The following is a 22,701-nucleotide window of genomic DNA, read 5'->3' as shown; positions in this document are numbered from 1 at the left end:
GTACTCTTCTGTACCCATTTGCTTCCAGATCGCCCTGTAACTCCGCCTGCAATGAAAAAAGTACAAGATTACAACGTTCTCGCCATACTTCCTACCACCAGCCACGCCGGGTAAGCGGTAGGGTGGGAGACGGAGTGTCCAGTGCGGCAGTGGCCGCGGCGTGTCCGGTGCGACAGACAAATTGGTCGTCAGTGCGGTGAGGGGACCTAAATACCCCTCACCCCACCTCGTGCACCGTACATGACTCGCCACTGCCCGCACCCAGGAAGGGGACTCCCCCAGAGTCCCTGGCACCTCCGGAGGAGGAGGAGGAGAGGTCTGGGGTGTCCGATGCCACTAGAGGACCGCCCTCTTGAGTGGCCTCCTGCGGTGGCCGCGGGCAGCCGCATAGTTGCATCATGGCAACACTCCCCACCTCCAAACACATAGCATGCATGCAAATAAATACACACCACACAGAGTTTGTATTGGGAAAAATGCTGCCGGTTTATTACATACAACATTATGTAATACGGTGGGTTATCTTACGGGCGATCCAAGTTCAGGCAGCATTCTCGCCACCTGCCCGCCTGATGAACAGAGCAGACCTGGGGTGAACCACATCTGTGCTGCCCCTTCTGGTGATCCTCCTCCCGGATCACGTCACACCTGGTCCCTATTACTCACAGCCCTTTCAGGGCGGAGTGTAGCAAGGCAAGCCCCCGGTTGTTCTGGCCCACAACCACTCGAAGGACTAACGGGGCGCCAACACTGTTTCCAGGTACCTCCCAGGAGGCTCCTGAGCTCTGGCACCCCTATGTGCCGTGCAGAGGTACTCTTCTGTACCCATTTGCTTCCAGATCACCCTGTAACTCCGCCACAGCTCTGGTGGCGGCCACCGTTGCCGACAGAGCCCCCCACCAAAACAGCTCTTTTCTCACCTGCAACTTCCCATTTACAGGCCCCCTGCCAATCCAAGGGAAGGGATCCCTCCCTACTGGGGATAGATGAACCCATCTATATCCCAATGGCCCTTGACGTTAGACCACTAGTGTCTAATGAAACCAAAAGCCCTTCTGGACTGTGAACTTGTACCAAGAACTGATCCTCATATGAGAAAGTTCCATTGCCCCACATGACTCAGCCCCGTGCCAGCTCTGTGCGGGGCGGCTTCAGACACTATGGCTCACAAAGCCCCCTGAATTTGCTGATCTCACCTAACTGCCGTCCAACTAGCACTGTGTGTCCTGCACACCTGTGCCCCACATTTAAGGTACAGCAGCCCCCTTGTTAGCTGACCACTCCCACACCTGCCTGCCTACTTTGGGCTAAAGGGCGGGGAGGATTATACTTTAGCCTTTGCACAGTCCTTTTGCTTTCTGAATACGGACACACCCGAGTGTGATAACTAGGAGTATGTGACAGTGAGCAAGGGAGGCCCTCCTGCCCTTGCCCTGCATCCCTTGGTCCTTATGGGGAACGCCAGCTCACCTCTCTCTGTGGAGAAACTCCCAAAGGCATACCTGCTCAGAGGATGTTTGATTTATACAGTGCCCACTGCCGGTCCTATGGAGCCTAACATTAAGGATTGACTAAGTCCTACTTACCCCCACCCTAGCATGTTCATGAATATGGGGGAAGGGGCATAACACTGCCCACACTGGGCAGTCCCAGAGTGGAAAATAACCTGCCCCGCTGAATTTAAATTGTTGAACACTGGACGTGCCAAGTGCTCTATTACATAGTCATTTGTGCTTGGCACCTTGTTCCCCCATTTCCTGGGGTGGCAGCACAGGATGACCTTAAACAATCAGCTTGGTGTGCTACCGCAAACCGTATCGGTCATGAGAACCTAAAACGCACACAATTGTCACCTGGGCGTACCTTCAATGAGATTGGCTCCACACAGCTGTAAGGCCAGAAAGAAATGTATTCAACCTATCTACTGGTTTATGCCACATGGTACCCTACTGGTTGCAGCTTTGTATTTATGTGGAGCGCGCGGGTCCCCGGGGCATGCTGACGCTGATAACTGGTCTAGGTTACCCACTCGCTGATGTATCACTAACTGCCCTTATTTGGATTGAAGGAATGCTGGGTGATTCCTAAGGACTGTGGACTTAATACTCCAACCTCGTTAAACCCCAAAGTTTGGGACAGCCCAAGGAGTAATCATGCCCTTCAAGGTACCTCTACCCCCACATTGACTATCATGAAAGTGGGACACCAGTGGCAGAAGATGCCCCTTCCCATCTCGGGTTCTAGCCCCATGAAGCATAACCAGGGAGCAGACAGGTCTTTGGGAATCAGGGGGAATGTTACGTGCAACATGCCCTCTTCATGAATATCAAGATGCCAAAAGGTCCATAATACCCTGTCGCTGTTTGGCTCTAACGCAGTGTTTACCAAACTTTCTGCACCACAGCACACTTGTTAGATGACAACTACCACAGCCAGCCTGCTTCCCAGGTGAAAGCGCGGGTGAATGTGCCTTAACTGAAGTGACCTGATACCTGCCCTTGGCTGCAGAGGAACGCCCACCCAGTGGACATGGAACCTGATTCTATATGGTGCCCGCCGGTGTTCCCCACAAAGGCCCTCATAGCCAATTGCCGAATGCCGTCTCAGTATTCCGCAGTGCCTCTTTTTTTTGTAGAAATTTCCTAAGTGAGTGTAAGGTTATACTTTCCCACCCTTGGGATAGTAACCGGTGTCAAAGGCAGACTGTTAATTTGTGGCTTCAGGCATTACCTCTGGATATATACTTGCCATCCGCATTGGAGACTCGGATGTTAAAGCCAAAACGTGACTCTACACTTGACTTACACTTCTAACAAAAGTAGCACTACGCCTGCAAAAAGCCCCTCTATTGGCTTTGTCAATGCTTATGAGTCGCATAAGACAAATAAGCCACAATGATAGCTTTGTTGTATAGCATATTGAAAATGCATCCATTGGGTCCATTGACTCTGGACTCAGCCCACCTGGCATTGCACCTTTGCTTGGTGTAGGGGGAGTCCTCTAATGCTGTGGAAGGTGTAGAAGTGGAATTCTCACTACCGGGGCAAGCATTAGAATTGTGACTGATAATAACTTACAGGGGCAATGCACTAAAAACGGTTTGCGCTGTTGTGCCAGGCGACCACACGTCAGTACCATTGGCTTTAACAATGCTTGTAAGTTACATAAGATAACTGAAGCCACGATTCTGCCTTCGCTGCGTAGCATATTGAAAATGCATCCATTCTGCCCTGGTGTGACTGTCACCTACGTGTTGAACATTGCATTAAGTGTCTCCCTTCAATGAGTAGCCAGCTCAGCCGCAATTGGGACCATTACACTGAACAACTTCCGCAACAGCCAGGCAGGACACCTGCCCGAAGCCAGGTGCCGAAAGCAGAAAGCGGGAGCCCCTTGGAAACGGAATAGCGGCACACAATCCCCGCGTTGGAGACAGAATTGACCTTGTTGTACTGCGAAAGAGGCACCTGCGGAGACGAAATACTTTCTTTGCAAAACATAGCAAAGAAAGTATTGTCTATATTAGGACAAAAGGTGAACCATAATATTATCACTGATCAAGTCTGGGATGTCATAATCGCAACAGCTGGCATATTTCTCATAATTCGCCCAATATGACTGACAAAGCACCCTCATCCGTACCTTGTGTGATCTTTGGAGTGGGCAGAGCCCCGTGAAGTATAATTGGTTGCATGGCCGATGCTGCCAAAGTAATGGGTGAGGAGGATGCCATACTTGATGAGCCCCGGCCAGAACCGACGACCATTTTACCCTTTGTCCTCATTAGCACATTCATCAATAGGACATTGAGAAGGGCCACATGCATAACTCCTGGTGGCCAAGGACCTTGTTGATCAAGCAGCGAAATCTTTGCCCAGTGCAATAATACAAAACAGACTTCTCACGGCGCAAGCCACCCAGGCGCCAAGCAGGACACCAAGGTTTACACCGACCATCCCACCACTAAAGGAAAGGCACCCCCTGCCGAGCACCTAAGCCTGGTGTAGAGGAGGTGCTCTAATGCTGTGGATTAGGTGTAGAAATCTTTCTCACTCCCGGGCCACCACAAGAAATCATTCATGTTATTTGCTCACAAGACTTGGCAGCTAATAGCTAGTTCCCACGTGTAACCCCTCTTGCCATCTTGGCCAGGGTAGACCTGAGGACTACTTAGCCTGCACCATATTTCCCTAGTGTCTTAAAAAGACCTTTGTCGTGCTGCCGTCACCTAATGATTAAGGCCCTGCACTAGAAGCTCTCACTCCGGCGCTGGATTAAAACAATTCAACAGGAACGATGCTTAGCATAGTTTGCTACATGGTTCTGCCTCCTCAGTCATCACATCCAGTTATGTAATCAACACGCATCATCCCACCCACTTCAAGTTGAACTATGGACTCAAAAGTCACTTCAGGAGACACCGCCCCTGCCCGGAAACGGCTGTGCTCACCCCAAACCTACTGATGCTAAGTGCGCATCAACGCAGGCTACACGTCTCTTCTCTCATCCTTGGCAGCTCGCCCTTGCCATCCGCATTGGGAGACTAGGATGTTAAAGCCAAAACGTGACTCTACACTTGACTTACACTTCTAACAAAAGTAGCACTACGCCTGCAACAAGCCCCTCTATTGGCTTTGTCAATGCTTATGAGTCGCATAAGACAAATAAGCCACAATGATAGCTTTGTTGTATAGCATATTGAAAATGCATCCATTTGGTGCATTGACTCTGGACTCAGCCCACCTGGCATTGCACCTTTGCTTGGTGTAGGGGGAGTCCTCTAATGCGGTGGAAGGTGTAGAAGTGGAATTCTCACTACCGGGGCAAGCTCTAGAATTATGACTGATAATAACTTACAGGGGCAATGCACTGAAAATGGTTTGCGCTGTTGTGCCAGGCGAAACTGTCGCATTACCGGGCCCTTGCAGCATGGATCTGAGCGACACCCAAATTCCTAGGGCAGGATAGTACCCCAGGACCGGGAAGGAGTGGTCCAATTTGGAGCTTCAGAACACCCAAGCACGCAGTCGCTTCTTCTTTCAGCCTTGCAACATTCACTTCCGTATAAGGGACGATGCAGGACTTGATATGTCAAGAAAACACCAGCTCAACTTGGTATGATTCCTGCGCTCATGGTGAGCAGATGGAAAGATTAAAACCTTGAACCTACTTGACCTTGTCATAATACCATGCTGCAGCTGGAGCCCACAGCGGTGTAAACAGTGCATCCCGCCTAAAACAGCAGTCCGCGGTCATAAACACGAGCACCAGAACACTGCTACAACACCAACTAGGCTTAATAAATTCTTAACTGTAAAATGTTGTGAATTAGCTTCCGTTTGAGCCACCCATTGCAAGAGGTTGGCTGACCGAACTGATATAAAAACCTTACAAGCATCTGTCTACCACATTTCCCTTTAGCATCCTAATATTGACCTGATGGGGCTTGGTCGCAAGCCACACAGCATGAGGCAGAAAACCAAGCCGGGCAAAGACACCTAGCTTTATAATTGGCCAGCCTGTGTTTCGAAAGCAGTGGACCAAATTTTGCAAAATGACTGACTCATCACGTTGTCAACAAAGGTGCTTTCAGAGCCCCCGAATTCCTGGTGGCGGAGTCAGCACTGTGGCACTCTGGCCCCTAAAGTGTGGGCACGAGATGTAAACCTGCATGGCACACTGGTGCTGGGTAACAAGGAAGTACTTGGGGGCTCTCTCCTTTTGTTTATATTATATCTTGGCAGCGCACAGCTGCGAGAGTTCTATTGTCCTTCTTTGTACCTGTGACATTCCAACCTTCACACTCAACACACAGTAGGCACCATGGGAGAAAATCAAGGCCTTTCATATTCCACTGAAGAGATTGACGCCATCATGGGCGAAATCTCTGGTTTTTCAGACGCAAGTATCTCACAAACCATATCACAGACAGGTGATTGGGAAAAGCTGTCAGAGATGAAGAGAGATCGCATAAGAACCATTCTACACGGTACCATTCTTAAGGAATATTTAACTAATGACATGGCCCCAAAAGGCTTGCTGGTAACAAATGCCTCACGAATTTTTCTGAACGATTCAACCTTCAGAAAAGATCGGGCCCTAATAGCGTGGCACTGCACGCATGATTGGATTGTGCTCATCCTAAAAACAGCACTGAGATTATCAGAGGCTATCCAGATTGAAATTCAAAAGACTGAATCACATATTAAGACGAGTATCACGGGGTATAAAAGGAAACTTGATGAAATAAATAAAGAAATCAATGAATACAGAGAGAATCTGACCCAACAAAAAGTCACAAAATTTCAAAAAGACTTGAAAAGGTTTACCTTTAAAAACAGCTACCCTTACTCAGACCCAGACTTTAAACCACCTGAGAAATCTACATCTGATTCGGATGTTTCTAGTAACTCATCGAATAGTAGCAATGGGTCAAATACCAGCGGTAACAGACAACGAGGCAGAGGGGGGAGAAGAGGGCAAAATCTTTGGCCTAATTTCAATCCACCAATGTTTCAAGATCCTTATAATCAACCGCCGCATTTCCCTATGTATGGATGGCAACCACCTTTCCAACCGCATTTCCAACCTCCCCCGTTTCACCAGAACCAATTTCGACCCCCTTTTTTTCACAGGGGCCGACGGGGAAGAGGAAAAAACAGACAATCCAACCAGGTACACTGGGAGGAGGACGATCCAGTGAGCAACCGAACGAAGAGCAAAGCAGGGCCCAGCAACATGAAACCCTAGTTACAAATCTTTCCTCCAGACCATTATCAACTACAGAAGAGAGTGTCTTGAACAAAGGTCTAGGCTTTGTCCCCACAGCTCGTGTGGACAAGTTCCAATTACATTGCGAGTTGGCAGGATTTTTCAGAAAGTTAAGCCTTAAATCCTTTTTTGAGAAACAGGGTCCTCCAAGAGAGAATGAGATTGAAAATGAAACCGGACTTAGAGTAAAATCTACCTTCACGCCACCTCCACATACCACCCCTGTGGAACTAATCGCTTTCGAACAGGCTGTGTATAATGATGTTGAAAAGATGCAGACCTTTACCCAATTTCAAAACATGAGTAGAGCCGAAAACACAGCATTAAATGAACTACGTGCCTGTGAAACCATTATAATAAAACCTGCGGATAAAGGTGGGGGATTGGTAGTTATGGATGTAATGACATACCGCGAGGAATGCCTCAGACTCCTCAGTGATAACAGAAATTACCAAATCTTGGAATCGGATCCAACCAATGAACTGAAAACAGAAATTGTGCAACTAGTGGAAACTGCAGAAATGGCGGGCAAGATATCCAAACAGGAAGCTGACTATCTATGTACCGCAGAAGGAAAAATCCCATACTTTTACATACTTCCCAAAATGCATAAGGGCAGGCTACCACCACCAGGACGCCCAATCGTATCAGGGATTGGCTCTTTACTAGAACCTCTGTCGAGGTTTTGTGACTTCTTCTTAAAGACTATTGTTCAAAACACGGTCACTTACTTACAAGACACTAAGAGTCTAGTAAATCTATTACAGAATCTGATTGTAGACGAGAATACTGTGTTGCTAAGTTTCGACATTGAAAGTCTTTACACGAGTATACCTCAAGATGACACCATCCAAGTTCTTGAGAACACCTCGGAGAATACCGATTGGCCACACAATACACCAAGAGCCTTCATTCTGGAATGTGCTAAAATGGCTTTAAAATGCAACTATTTCGAATTTGAGGGTACCCTGTACTTGCAGACGGGGGGTACATCAATGGGAAGTGTTTTTGCTCCAAGCGTGGCCGGACTGTACGTCCACGATTTTGAACAGAAGTTCATCCTTAATGACACTAATCCCTTTCGCGAAAATCTGATTTTCTGGAAGCGCTACATCGATGATGTCCTAGCAATTTGGCAGGGACCTACCGAACAATTGGATCAATTTATCTCCTGGATTAACACCTGTGATGGCAACCTGAGATTTACAAACTGCTATGACAGAGAAAAAATTGTGTTCCTGGATGTGGTGATTAGCAAGGAGAACAACCGACTAGAGACACGAACTGACTACAAACCAACTGCAAAGAACAACCTACTAAGATTTGAGAGTTTCCACCCTCGCCCACTCAGGGAAAACCTGCCATACGGACAATTCCTCAGATTAAGAAGGAACTGCAGTAAATTATCTGAATACAAGGAACAAGCCAATGATCTATCGGAGAAATTGCGAAAACGCGGATACCCTAACAAGATTGTAAATAAATGCCAGAAGAGGGCTAGGAATCAACCAAGAGAGGTACTCCTTGAAGAAAGAACAAATGCCAACAACTCTATACCACTGACCTGCGTAACCACATACAACGCAGTATCCAATCAGGTGACAAGGAGCATAAATAAACACTGGGCGATTATAAACTCTGGAAATCTACACTGGGAGAAACCCCTTTTTTCCTTCAAAAAGTCGCACAGTCTAAAGGACACCCTGGTAAAAACTAGGCCTAAAGTAAAGACTGTTCCTACCAACCAATCCATCACTAGAACTTGGGGCCTCCCCAATGTGACTGGACATTATCGTTGTGGCAACTGCTGCATATGCCACCTTACGAGAAACACCAAAACACTAGACCTTGAAGAAAGAAAAGTATGGAGACAAATTGCTCACACGAACTGCAACAGCAATAATGTTGTTTATTTGATTGAATGTATTTGCAAAAAACAATATGTAGGAATGACCACCCGTAAGATTAAGCAACGAATCTGCGAACACCGCAGCACCATTCGCTGCAAAAAAAGTGCGACCAGATTGACGGACCACTTTTTAGAGCAAAATCACACACCCAACGACATGATGTGGACTATCATTGAACAACTACCTCCTGGGCCAAACCTACAGAAACGCCTGTATGAGAAAGAACAAAGATGGGTCTATAGACTGTCCACACATATCAATGGTCTCAACGATAACATACAATGGGCGAATGTTCTGTAAATTCCTCCTTTTCTATATGTATGTAAAATGCCTCTACACTCAAGGCTCTTCATACATCAGGGCTGTCATATTTTCAGCTGTTCAACAACTTTCCCTGATGACTGTGTCCAGTTTTTCTTATAAGGAAATTAAGCCTAATGCTATGCGCAATATTTTCTTATGTGATCATTAGCTTAGACATCATATGCGCACTGTCCCTTGTGCCTCCCCGAGTGAGGGTCTCTCTGTAGGAACAAGTATTACTCTCTGTGTTTCTTTCCCATTCTTCATAAACTTCTACACGGGGCACTAATCTCCCCATGTACCAAGAATAGTTACACATTCCTCTCAGTGCTCAATACAGAGTACATAAGTAATGCCGTTTTCTGTTGTCTTAATGACGGCGGCGTTACTATGGCAACTTCTCAGTTTGCACCCGTGAGGCCTCCGTACCGAACGCCCGGGCCATTGCGTGACGACATCACGCGAGGTCTGCCACGCCCACTACAACTACGATGGCGGCCGTCTTAATGCCGGCTTAGCGCTCGCTCTCATTACGGTCGCATGGAGGGGCTCCATAGGTACAATGCTTTGTCAGACCTGCGAAAACTGTAAGTAGAGGCTCTCTGCGCCATGAGGCAACGTGAAGTCCTATGCCTCGTTACTCGAATTTTTCAAGTACCTTTAACCTCCCGGTCAGGTACTCAGCCCCCATTTTTCGTTTTCCTTTGCAGAATATGTCTTCGACTACAGGCCTCCCCTCCCTCATAATCCCGTGCTGCCCAATGACCCCTCATTAGGAGTAAGCCTTTCTACTGTGTGTTCTCTGTTGTGTTTGTTTTGTACCGTCCTGTGTTGAATCAAGAGACAATAAATACACTTCGTTATGCCTTTCACCTAGAATGACGTGATTGTTGCATAGTCACGCACCTATAGATTTTGGATGCGTGTGAGTGATTAAATAATCTCAGACCTTTTTCACCAAGCACACTACAATTGATAAGTGTGCTAGGAAGCCTATTTGGCTGATCTGCGCCAATATTCAATTACGATATGTTTGAGCTGCACTATGCACCCTAGAAATAATGCACGGCCATAGTCCGCATTAACTCAGTGTGGGATGAATTATGAAGCACAAAGACAGGAGATTTCGTCACTTCACTACGTTGCAGGCTTGTAACGAGTTTTCTTGTGATCAATACCTCTTTTTCTCCACAGGTCTTTTTATCTTTTTAAGATAACCACCACCGGGTTATACCTTTGCTTGTTTTTTTGCCTGGTATCACGAATTTTGTTACCTTGGCTCAAAGGAATGACGGCACGGCAGGGTGTTAGTGTACCCTGACCACCCATTTCTTTGCTTTTGTCCTGAAGAAAAAACGGTAATTCCCATTACGGTTTGAAACATGTAGACCCTCCACATACCTTCCAGATACACTTGGTCATTATACCTGTTATTGTATCTACACACATATTTTAATATTGTCCAGTAGTCTTAAGAATAACATTTTTCTAAAATAAGCCATACCAGGACAATTTTTAACACACCCACTTCCTTTTCTACACTCATCACTCACATACCAGCTCCACTGTATTTCAGGTGTTGTAGCACACCTTGATGGCACTCGGCCATCGAGGTGGCCCCGATGATGAAGCGTGTCACCGACCAGGTCGGTGAGTGAGGGGTTATTAATAGCCAAAGAAGGACTCTCTTCTTTCAGGAACTGAATCATCCCGCCGAAATCGCTCCTTGAGCATCTTTTCAGGTGGTACTCCTTCTTTTTGTTAATTAAGAGGCTGTGGACAGACACCAGCGGCCCAGGGACTGCTGCTTGGGCACTGGGAACCTTCTTGCCAAACCCGACCACACACTCGTGTGTCCCTGCCCACTGTACCTTGTAGAGCAGAAGGCCCATGCAGTGCTTGCTGCCCCCTCCCCCAAACCCAAACCTGCCCCAGCAAGGCCAGCAACAGTGGGGAGACAAGCAACACTGGATGCAGTATCATAGAAATGTCGGTAACATATGGCGGCCTATACAAAATCATACAGCTGCGGGTCAGCATGTTCAGAGTGTCAGGTAAACTAACTCTGCTGGACACAATTGTGAACTTCTGAGTTCAGCACGTTTGTTCTAGCAGAGGAAGCTCATGCAATCCAGAAGTTGAGCCCAGCACGTCAAAAGTAGTGCTGGTTTGAACTTCATGGTGCGGTCCCCCAGCACGCAGCACAACTCGCCCTGAACCACCTAGGATGAACTCCATTCCAGCCTGGAAGCGGCGCATCTCGCATGTCCTACTGGACACTCATGGAATACACGGGACCCGGCACCCCACGCCTCCTGTCCAACTATGGAGGCATGGCTACCCTGCCAAAGGCATAACACTCTGTGCTACTAATAAATGACAAGGCTGTATATAGATGGTAGCTGTGTGCAAATATGAAAAACTACGCTGCCTCCACCAGCCACCAAGCATTACTGCGAGGGCAGCATGTCCAAAAGGTAATGTGGACCACCAATGCCATTTGTGCGAGCTCCCACGCACTTTCTGGCCCCCAGTGTCTGCCCGACACCTGAATCTGTAGCACAGAGAGACCTTGTTAGACCTTCCTTCGAAGCAGCTCTCCAATTACACAAGCCGTGTTTAGTCAGGTGTTGCACAATATATGAATAACACATTTTTTTTCCAGTTGTCATGTGCCTACCTGACCTCTCTAACTGGTCCTAGTAGGTTTTCAGAATTTCGGATGTAGAATGGGAAAAGTAAAACAGGACTGGAAAGCTGCTCAGATCTGACCTTAGGATCCGTAATCGTGAAGCAGGTAAAATATTCCCTAAAAATTACCCAAATCGAGGCGGAGGAAACTGAACACCCGGGTCACATTAGGCGCTAGCAGTGTGAATTGAGCGATGATGTGGTCCCAGCGCACCCATCACAGCACCCATGTAAACACCCTTGCATCTCTCAGCCATCTGCTGCAAACGTCTGTTGCGAGCCTTGTCACCTAGCGATGGGCCCCGGCTGGGTTGCTGCAACATACTCGTGTGAGGTGCGGCGAGCTTGGGCCTAGCATCCCTGCCTGACTTGGGCACACCCCTATTACATCCGGCCAAGGCTTTCAGTTGGGATTTAAACCGGTATGGTCTACTAAACGGGCGTGGCTGACATAATTAAGGAATATGGCTTAGATCGTGCCAGCACAATCCGTGCGAAGCCTAGTGTACCACCCAACTAGTATTTGCTGTGTTCTGTCTTTGCATCCAGATATATGATCCAGCTAGACCAACCAACCTGCGCATGTCAATGTTGTTGGCTTTGTCAAGACTATGGCTTAAATGTATTCTAGCAAAACTCCCACTTAAAGCCACTAAAGCAGGGACTGCAGCGCGATCCACTGAGCAGGAGAAGGGATCGGCCGTAGCTCACACAGCAAGGGGTGAGGGTGATGGGAGACGGCAAACATATGGTAGGTCCTCTAAACCGTGCCGGTTGGGAAGGAGGGCAAGAGTCTTTGAATCCGGCTGAGAGACCGCAACGTAGCCGGATGGCGCCCGCAGTGCTGGGGCCGGAGCGATGTACAATCCCTTAGAAATGCCTCGGGCATGGCCGAAGGGACTGCCCTTAGATGGCACAGGGGCTAACAGAAGCTGCCGCTGCTGGCAGTACCGCTGCTCGCATTACCACCGCCCGTGAAATTACTGCAGCACTGTTACTAGTATCCCAGCTGGGATGCACAGAGACGCTGACGGCCCCAGGCTCTGTCCCCCATGCTGTGGCGCAGGGCCCGCCAACCCCTCTAAATCCTCGAGCTGGTGCACAAATAACACAGAGAGCGAGTAATGTATATCTGTAAAGCACATACACCCTTAGGTCTGTATAGACGCTATTCTTACCAAGCTCAATGATGCTCATGTATTGAGCTTCGAGGGATCACGGGCTCAGTGGAGCTGCCGGAATTCGAACCTGAGGCCATGAGGTCGCGCGCAGACTGGATGCATGAGCCCACTGAGCTAGTAAGCTGGCTACCAGACAAGCCAACCCATATAGGCGCCCGAGCGCCATAGCACTCCTTCGTGGGGAAAGTCTTAACGTGGAGGCCCGACACGTGGCAGATGCCCCGTAGGCCCCTGTTGTCCTCCCCCCCTGTGCGGAGGGGGTAACGGCCAAAATTCCCACACTAGTACCAGCTAGGGAGTTGGGGTTGCTGGTTACCGCAAGCGCTCCCCAACCCCCGCTCCCCTTAAACCAGCTCCGGGGCCAGGAGGGGGGGCGAAGGGGACCCCGTGGACCAGGCGAGGACTGACCAGACTGGACCCCCCTTCAGGCGACTCGCCGGCATGGCTGGACCGCCCTGCCCTATGTGCAACCCCGCCGGGGAGGCCGGGCAAGGGGGTGGGGCCAGGGATGATACCGATTCGGCACAAATGCACTCACCGTGCCTCAAATGCTCCAAAGCTGGCAGCTTCCAGGGGCATGTCATCCTCGAAAGGCAGCAGACCCCCACCTCCCTTGGGATCAGCACGCCAAGACCGACACCATCACGGCCGAGCACAAGATCAACCACCAGACGGCGTGTCCAGTGCGGCAGTGACCGCGGCATGTTCGGTGCGACAGACAAAGAGGTCGTCAGCCTGTCTGTCTTGTTTTCGTCTGTCAGATTCCTTCTGACAGTGGAGAGTTTTTGGATACCGATGCAGTAGCCTCATTACTCCACATTCATTTCGAATTTTTTTTAGCCGCTGTTTAGGTTGTCTTATTGATGTGTGACGCTTTGTCACAGTTGAGGTTGTATCACATGGTCAGCTCAGTGATGGGCCGTGGATAGCGGTCAATTGAGTTTGCAGAATTGTCAGCATGTTTCCTCAGAGAGTCTCGTCTTTGTCTATCTAGTGCCTTCTGATAGTGTTGAGTTTTGGGTGCCTGCCGCGGCGATTATGCCATCAGACAGCGAAAGAGTTTTGGTTGCTTGCCGAGGTGATTATGCCGTCTGGCAGCGGTGAGTTTTGCGTACCTGCCAGCCTTCAAGGAGTGATGAGTTTTTGGATGCTGCATTGCTGTTTCAGTTTCTCAAGGTTAGCGCTTCAATGGGACGCGGGTAGCGGTCAAATGGGTTTGTAGAGATGTCTGCGAGTTTCCTTTTGTCAGTGGGTTTTCCTTTTGATCTAATCCTTTGTAGAATTTCCTGTTGAGTTTGAGGAGATGGTCGTCCAACATCTCAATGCCTAGGTCTCTGTGGAGGTCTGGTGTTCGTGTGAACATAGGTGCACCTGCTGCAATCCGTAAGGCCTTGCTCTGTAGTCTCTGTAGGTCTTCCCGAAGCTGCGGGCGGCAGCCACTCCAAACTGGTGAAGCGTATGTCATAGTTGGTCGAATTATTGCGGTGATTGCTCGCACCTTGCTCTACATGGGCATCGACTTGGTCTTCAGGAGTGGGTATAATGCTTTCTGGCAGGTCTTCTCTATGTGGTTTCTCCAGCTGAGTTTAGAGTCCAGAGTCACCCCTAGGTAGGAGCTGCTGTTTTCCCATTTGATCTCATCCCCATTGAGGAGGATCTGTGGATGTTTCCTGTCCCACTTCCTGGTGAATAATGTTGCTGTGATTTTGCTTGTGCTCAGGGTGATCTGCCAGTCGCTGTACCATTCAGAGAGACTGTTGAGTGATGCCTCAAGGTTCTTAGCCACTTCTATTTCGCTGAAGGATTGGGAGATGACTGCAACATCATCAGCGTAGAGAGCCAGATCAGTCTTCTTTAAGTCTGTGGGGATATCGTTGGTAAATATATTAAAGAGAAAAGGTCCGAGAATTGATCCCTGAGGCACTCCTGCGAGGATAGGGCGTGTTGATGAGCATTCCTCCCGTACCGTCACGTGGAAGGTCCATCCTAACAAGTAGTTAGAGAGCAGTTTAACCATGGGAACTTGAGTTTGATGAGTTTGTAAATCAGTCCCTTGTGCCATACTCGGTCGAATGATTTGGCTACATCCAGGAAGACTACTCCTGTAGACTTGTGGATGTTGAATCCATGGCTGATGATGTCCACAACTCTGAGAAGTTGGTGATTTGTTGAGTGGTCTTTCCGGAACCCAAACAGTTCTTTGGAGAGGAGGTTTTCACTTGAGGCAAAGTCCGTGAGACGAGCGAGAATAACTTTTTCAAAGAGCTTTGATAGGCCCGATAGCAGACTTATGGGTCGGTAGTTTGCAGGGTCTCGTAGTGGCTTTCCAGCTTTAGGGAAAACAATGACTCTTGCCTCTTTCCAGGCTTTGGGGAAGTACTGCTGCTGCATACACACATTGAATATCTCTGTAAGTTGATCCACTGAAGCATCTGGGAGCATCTTGATGGCTTGGTTTGTTATTCCATCCTTTCCTGGAGCCTTGCCATTTTTTCGTTTCTTTATTAGGGCTAGGACTTCACCTGTTGAGCATTCCTCAATGATTGAAGCTTCGGTTTCTGGCGGGTGCTCTAGGTGGTGCTTTATGACCTCTTGTTCGACTTCTGCTGCCATTTTGCTTGCCTGGTTGGGCCTGAAGGATGCCTCCAGTGTCTCGGCGAGGACCTCAGCCTTGTCCCTGTTGCTGCATGCCAGGTGCGTCTTTCCTTGTATGGGTGGGTTTGTTCTTTCTTTCCAGTCAAGTGTCGCGTCATTCTCCATAGAGAGTTGTCCGAGTCCTTCAGGTTGGCTGTTGCTGCTTCCCATTTCTCACCTCTGTGCTGGCTTATTTGGATCTTCAGCTGTCTTGTCAGTTCGTTGTATTTTTTCAGCAGGTCAGGGGTGCGGTACTTTTGCCACTCTCTCCGGGCTTTGTTTTTGACAGCTATTGACTTCTTGATGCCATTCGGGAGGTCGTAGATGGAGCAGCATTTGGGCTTTTGCTGGGGGATGCTGCGTTCGATAGCAGTATGGACTGTAGCTGTGAAGTGGTGGACCGCCTGATCAATTTCTTCAATGCAGCGTAAGGGGCCAGTGGCCAGTGTCTCCTCCAGGCTTCTCTTGTAGAGACTCCAGTCCGCCTTCTTGTAGTTGTGCCTGGTGCCCTGTTGTTGGTTTTCAATCACCTCTCCAACTGTGATCAATACTGGGTTGTGATCAGATGTCAGCGCTGTCAAAGTCTCAAGCTCCATAGATTGTGATAGGTTCTTCATGACAACTATGTCCAGGACGTCGGGATTGTACCGTGCAGCACCCGGGTAGTGTGTTGGGCAAGTTGGGCCTGCCACTACAAAGTCCTTCTTCCTGGAGTGGGCAAGTAGAGCGTGCCCTTTTGTGTTTGCAGTGCGAGAGTTCCAGCACTGGTGCTTGGCATTAAGGTCTCCTCCAATTAGTGTTGGGATATTGGGAACTAGTAAGGCATCTAGGTCTTTTGGTTGTAGCTTTTCTGGGGGTGAGTAGGCAGCAATCAACCGTAGAGGGCCTGCTGGTGTCTGGATCTGTATGCCAGTTGCTTCAATGCTCCCTACTGGTGGTAGTACAATCTCGTGGTGCTTCACTTTTGTGCTGACAATGACTGCTGTTCCTCCGCCCTTGGCTCCATTGGGGCGATCTGTGCGGTTGACCCTGTGGTTTGCTAGGGTAAGCTTCTGGCTTCCTTGGAGATGAGTCTCAGAGATAAGCGCAACACTCACATCCTTAGTTTCCATCAGGTGTAGGAGTTCATCTGTTTTCTTCTGAATGTTGTTAGCATTCCACATCAAGAAGAGATAGTTTCTTTTCATTTTTGCTGCCATGGAAGTTGCTTTCTTCACCTGGGAAAAATCCGGCGATGATATTCGCCACCATTGTCACCACGGGGTGGATGTCCATGTCTGCGACTACTTTCGCAACCTTCACAATGAGTTCCTGACAGTTGATGGTTGAGCCTAATCCAGAGGATGGTCCCGGTGTGGTTGTTGGAGGTGGGCTGACTTGCTTAGGTGCCATGACGTCCGCGTATGTCCTTCCATCCACGTGTGTATCACTACTGCTGTCGGTTGTATTGGGGGTTGGCATCCTGTGTGCCAATGCAGGTCTGCGGTTGCAGGTTTTCCTTTGGTGCTGGTCTGTTGCTGATGAGTGTTGGGAAGACCTTTGTGGTTGTGGGGGTGGCTTGCGTTGTTCAACCTCCTTTGACTTCTGCAGGTAGGGACAGCCGCGATAGCTCGCTGGGTGGGGTCCTGTGCAGTTGGCACATATTGCTGGTTCGGTTTCCCGGTTCCTTGTGCATTGGGTAGAGGTGTGTTCGCCTCCACAGCGTACACACTTTGGCTTCTGTTGGCAGAAAGCAGAGGTGTGCCCCAAGCGCTGGCAGTTGTAGCACATGACTGGTCCTCGTTTCCCTCTAGGTGCTTCTGTGGTAACGATGCAGCTGCAGAGCCGTGTGACTGCTGAGAGCTCTGCTGGCTTCCCATCCTGGCTTGGGGACAGGGTTACAAAAAAGAGGGGAAATCTCTGGTTTTATCCGCTGGAGAGGCAATCTGTGCAATATTTTTGACTGGGAGACCAAGTTCAGCTAAGTCCCCAGTGATGTGTCCAAGTGATGCATTTGCTGGGAGCCCCCGAATTACAAATCGCTGGGCTTTTGCCGTGGTCATTGAAAAGGTGTGGTACTCCATTTTCTGTTCTGTAAGAATGGTGGTCACACTCCTGTAGTCATCTGGGGTGGTGAGCATAATCTTGGCGTGGTCTTGCCTGGGCTTGATTGTGTAGGAGGAGTTGCAATGTTCATCCAGTAGATCCACAAGGTCCTTGTGCGTGGCTAAGTTCTTCAGGATGATGGGAGGGATCCGTAATCTTTTTGTGGGACCTGAAGAGGTCCCTGGATCAGCTGCCCCGTGGTCCTTGTTGCGTCGTAGTCCTGGGTATGTTGGAGAACCTGATAGCGGTATGCGGTTACAAATGTAGGGCTAATGAGCTTGGAATTGAGTCGCGCCCCTTTCTCTTTGACTGAAGGCGCCATTCCATGTCGTCACCGGTGTTGCTGGGTTGAGCCCTGGCGTCTGCATCCATGGTTGATGCTGCTTGGTGGGGGGGCTGTGGGTCGCCTTGGGCAGACATAGGGTAGTAGCTATGGGGCTTCTACGGATATAGTGACACTCAGCTTTTGCTGAGAAAAACCTGAAAATCACAAACAGTTTGCCAGGGGAGTCGCAAGATCCAGAGTATCACAAAGTCAATTGATGCAAAACCACAGAATCAGCTGATGTAAAATCACAAATGCAAACAATGCAAGAGAATAGCACAGCGTTTAGCAGGTCAGAAGCGCAGGAAGCAAATGATGCAAAACCACAAATTCAGTTGATGCAAGATCACAAATGCTAGCGATGCAAGAGAACATGACAGTGTTTACCAGATGAAATAGCACAGAATCCAATCACCAGGCAGGAAGCAAATGATGCAAAACCACAAATTCAGTTGATGCAAGATCACAAATGCAAGCGATGCAAGAGAATATGACAGTGTTTACCAGATGAAAAAGCACAGAATCAAATCACCAGTGCAATTAAAGCAGGTACTCACTGTTTTGCTGACCCCCGGCAATCCAGCTGCGACTCATAGGTAGGCTGCACGCCCCGCACGGGCCACGGCAGGAGCAGTCAATCCAGGAGGGTGGGTCTGGGGGAGGGTCTGGGGAAGCCCTTGGGATTCTCAGGCAGTCAGTCTGGTGCGCAGCCTGGCCCCGATCAAGCGAGGGAGATGCAGGCCCAGCACCCAAGAGGAGCAAGCTGGATAGTGGGGCTAGCCCTTCTCCTTCCCCTCCTTGGTGCGCAGCCTGGCCCCGGTCAAGCCAGGGAATGCAGGCCCAGCACCTTAGAGGAGTGGGGAGAGAGCGTGGAGGGAGGGAAGGAGAGCCCTAATCAGGTGCTGCCATCAGCTGGTCGATGAGTCATCCACTCCGATCTGATCATCTGTCCGTCTCTGCTGCCATCCGACCAATCGAGGTCGTCAGCGTGGTGAGGGGGACCTATATACCCCTCACCCCGCCTTGTGCATCGGACATGACGCGCCACTGCCCATGCCCATGAAGGGTACTCCCCCAGAGTCCCTGTCACCTCCGGAGGAGGAGGGGGGGTGGGGTGCCCGATGCCACAGGAGGGCAACCCTCTTGAGTGGCCTCCTGTGGTGGCCGCGGGCAGCAGCAGATCACCGGGAGGCCCATTGATCGATGTGATCTGCCCGTGACAGATACTGAACACAGCCTTTCAACTACAGCAGGCATCATGTCAGAAACATCGTCACACTTGTTGTAACTGTTGTTTTTTTAGATGTGGTTAACTTTTGCAAACAATACCAGGCGAGAATATGAAAAGGTATCTTAAAAACTCAAATATGCCTATTTCTTTTACACATTGTGGCTTACACTCGCAACCATTCTCTGGACCCTCCGGGCCAACCTCGTAATACTCAAGGCAGAGGCATTTTATTCTGCTGCATTTCCAACCATCTGGAGCTGTGAAGGCGGCACTGTAATGTGTGCTCCTCTGCATACTGAGCCCCTTGACAGCACATATCCAGGCCCGGACTGGCCGTTTCAGGCACCGGGCAATCCCCCGGTCGGCCGCATGAGTGGGGGATGGTTTTGGGCCCCAGGGGGCCGTTTTTGTTACAGGGCCGAACGGCCCTGTAACAAAATCGGATGAAAATCGGCCCTGGCAAAGAGTGCGGTCGCACCCCCAGGGTAGAGGGGGGGCCGGCTGAGCACTTTGCCGGGGCCGATTTCGGTTTCCAGTCCGGCCCTGCACATATCTGAGAGAGCACAAGTTTGAAAAAAATGTATAAGTACGCCATATTTACAAGCACGTAGTTAGTTTAAACATGTTTTGCACACGAGTGTTTTATATTCAATAGCGAAATGTATAGAATGTTAAGTAGAGTAACCATAATTATAACGGTGTGAGATTAAATGTAGAAATGTTGGAGTATATGTGAAAACCTCATGGTTCTCTCAGGTTAAAAGAGTCATGTCCGAATTAAATGTAACTTTGGATTCCAGTATTTTGTGTAGGCCTTAGGGCAATTCACAGCAAACCTGAACGTGCTGCTAAAATAATGTGAGATAAAGTTGACATGGTTCTTTCAAAATGTACTATTGAACTTAGGGTTAAAAGTATATGCTTTATAGATGTGTTATTTTAGAAACGTATGCTAGTTAAGAATGTTTGCTGTTTAAATCAAGTTAACGTTTTAAGAGTGCAGGAACCTGCTGCATGTAAATCAAGTAGGCCAGAACAGATAATGTCATGTAGTTTAAATCGTCATGTGCTCGTTAGAGGAGAGGTCGTGAGGTGTCCAGTATGGAGCTCTGAGAGTGTTTTATGGCCTAAGATATGGTGAAGTCTGGAATTTGAGGCCCACTGCAGGATGAGCTGTATGCAGGTGCGAGGGTCCTAATCAGCTCGAATGAAAGGGACTTTGTTCAGTGGCGCCTTGCGCAGGCCTGTAGGAGTTTCCAGGAATTTCAGGGGGTATCAGCGCACTGAAGAAGCCGCCTGGGAACCAAGGTCAACTATAACGAGGGTCTTCAAGAGTACCATCATGGAGTTTACCGCGCAAAGATGTACCACGTGAGGGGCGTCCCAAGGGGCGTTTCTATTGGAAATGTGATTTGGTATTAGGGAAAGTGACCCGGGAGGAGAGCAGAGCAGATGATTTTGGGAGCCTAAGGAAGCGGATGGGTAGGCAGATAGGCTGATCAGGAGAGACCCATTATCAGAGAAGAGACAAAGAGAAGTGCGTGATCTTCTTAGGAAGTCACCACGGCTGACACCTAGAGGGTTAAGATCTTGCTAAGTAGGGATGTCATTTAGTGTAGTGTAGGGACAGACTAACCTTAATTTTCTTTTTTGTAATGACTTTGAGGTTGCAACTTGTATCCATTTTGGCAAACCTGATGGTTTTCGAGCTTGTACTTATTATTCTGTTTTTCAGACTCAGATTATTCAAAAAGTTCATGTTCATAGTGATACCGATTTATCTTCTTAATCTCATTTTGAGAAGTTTGTATCTTCAGTTATCTTTGACTTTATATTAAATCTTTAAAACTTAATTTTGGTCAGTGGTCATTTAGAGTGGTGTAAGTTCTTAAATTGATTGTTTACTGCGAGATTACCTTTTACTCAAGACAGGTACCAACGATTCAGTCGACAGGAAATGGGATTTGGTAAGATAATTAGTAACCAGTAATCCCGCGTTAGCAGTTGGTAGCAGAGGATGGTTATCTTCTTGAGGAAGGTAATCTAGAGAGGTTAGTTTATCCCAAGGCCCGAGACGTCGAGAGACGAGCAGCGGAAGAATCGTGCGCCGAAAGGTGCAGACGGTGCGAGAAAAGCAGCAGTATCGGAGAGTGAGTATAAAAAGGGTCATGCGTGAACAGATTGCGGTGTTTTGTGTTGTATTTGTATTGTAATGTCTTGCGGAGTTGAATGCCTGTAGTGTGAAAGAGAGAAGGTTGTGAGCGCGCGCAACCTGGTAAACTGGTAACCTGGTAAACGGGTGAACTGGTGAAATCTTAAGTTCAGGCCAGAGCTTAAGTGGTTTTGGGTGTATCGAACATCCAGGGTAGTTGTCGACCATAGTACGGAGGTCACGAGGTACCATTGACCGCCGTGGATCCAAGATAGGGGGAGTGTAAGAGTGAGTGTATGAGTAACGGACGCTGGTCGAAAGTTACTGCGTGTGAGTAACCTATCGGAGAAGGCGATTGTCTGGAAGTAAACGGAAAGACATTTCGCCAAGTTAGGGTGACAACTACAGAAAGACTGTGGGCGTACAGTCAAAGAAAGGTGATCGCTTGGACGGAAGTAATCATTTTTCAGAGTATGAATGGGATGCGTGCATGACCGAGGAGACGAGCTGAGAAAGGAGGGGAACTGCTGCGAAGGGGGACGGGTGACGTCGGCTAGAGCCGCGCTCTGATTGAGCGGTTGGTGTGACGTTAGCTAGAGCCGCGCTCTGGTTGGGCGGCTAGAGTGACGTCGGAGGAAAGCCGCGTACGGATAGGCCAGTTAGTGAGAACGGCGCTGAGATTGGTGGAATATCATCAGGAAGTAAACAAACGCGGAGAAAAGAGAAATCATGAAGTGTTTTAAGTGTTTGAAAGGGATTTTTAAACGTAAACGAAGTGAACATTATTACGGGGAAGAGGCTCCCCCAGAGGGTACGCCAGCTCATTATATGGCAACGAATGTGGGGCTGCATACGATATTGTGGATTGGGGCTTGGAATAAGCTTACGGAAGGAAATGAGGAAATGCAGTTCCCGAAGTATGGAACGTTTAAGTTAGAGGTGTTACATCGGCTAAAAGCAACCATGTCCTCATTGAAACCCTCACCTAGACCAACACAGTTTGAGGCTCTTAATGCATGGATTAAGGCTGCACACGACCGAAATTTGAACAGGCGTCAACAAAGGCTGACGCGATCGGTAAGGGCAGTGCGAGATTCCAAATGGGATGAGGAGGAAAAGCGTTGGAGGGTACAGACTATTGAGGTGGAGAAAATGTATCCGATGAGGGAGGTGTCAGGAGGAGGAAACCTCATGGAAGAAGACGAGGAAAGCGAGTCGGAGGACAATCTGATAAACAGATTGTTAATGGATAGACCACCTCCGAGAGTGGGATTGATAGAAGATAGAGGGCTTGCAAGGGAAGATGGGAATGAGATAGAGGGATATACACCACTCCCTATATCGGAATGGACACCTATCAAAAGTGGAGAAACACCTCCAAACAACACTGTACAGAGTGTAGTGGGAAGGTTTGTGGT

This window comes from Lissotriton helveticus, chromosome 11 (genome assembly GCF_964261635.1).
Source record: "Lissotriton helveticus chromosome 11, aLisHel1.1, whole genome shotgun sequence".
In the NCBI taxonomy this organism is placed as follows: Eukaryota; Metazoa; Chordata; class Amphibia; order Caudata; family Salamandridae; genus Lissotriton; species Lissotriton helveticus.
Note: the sequence above shows the minus strand (reverse complement) of the source record.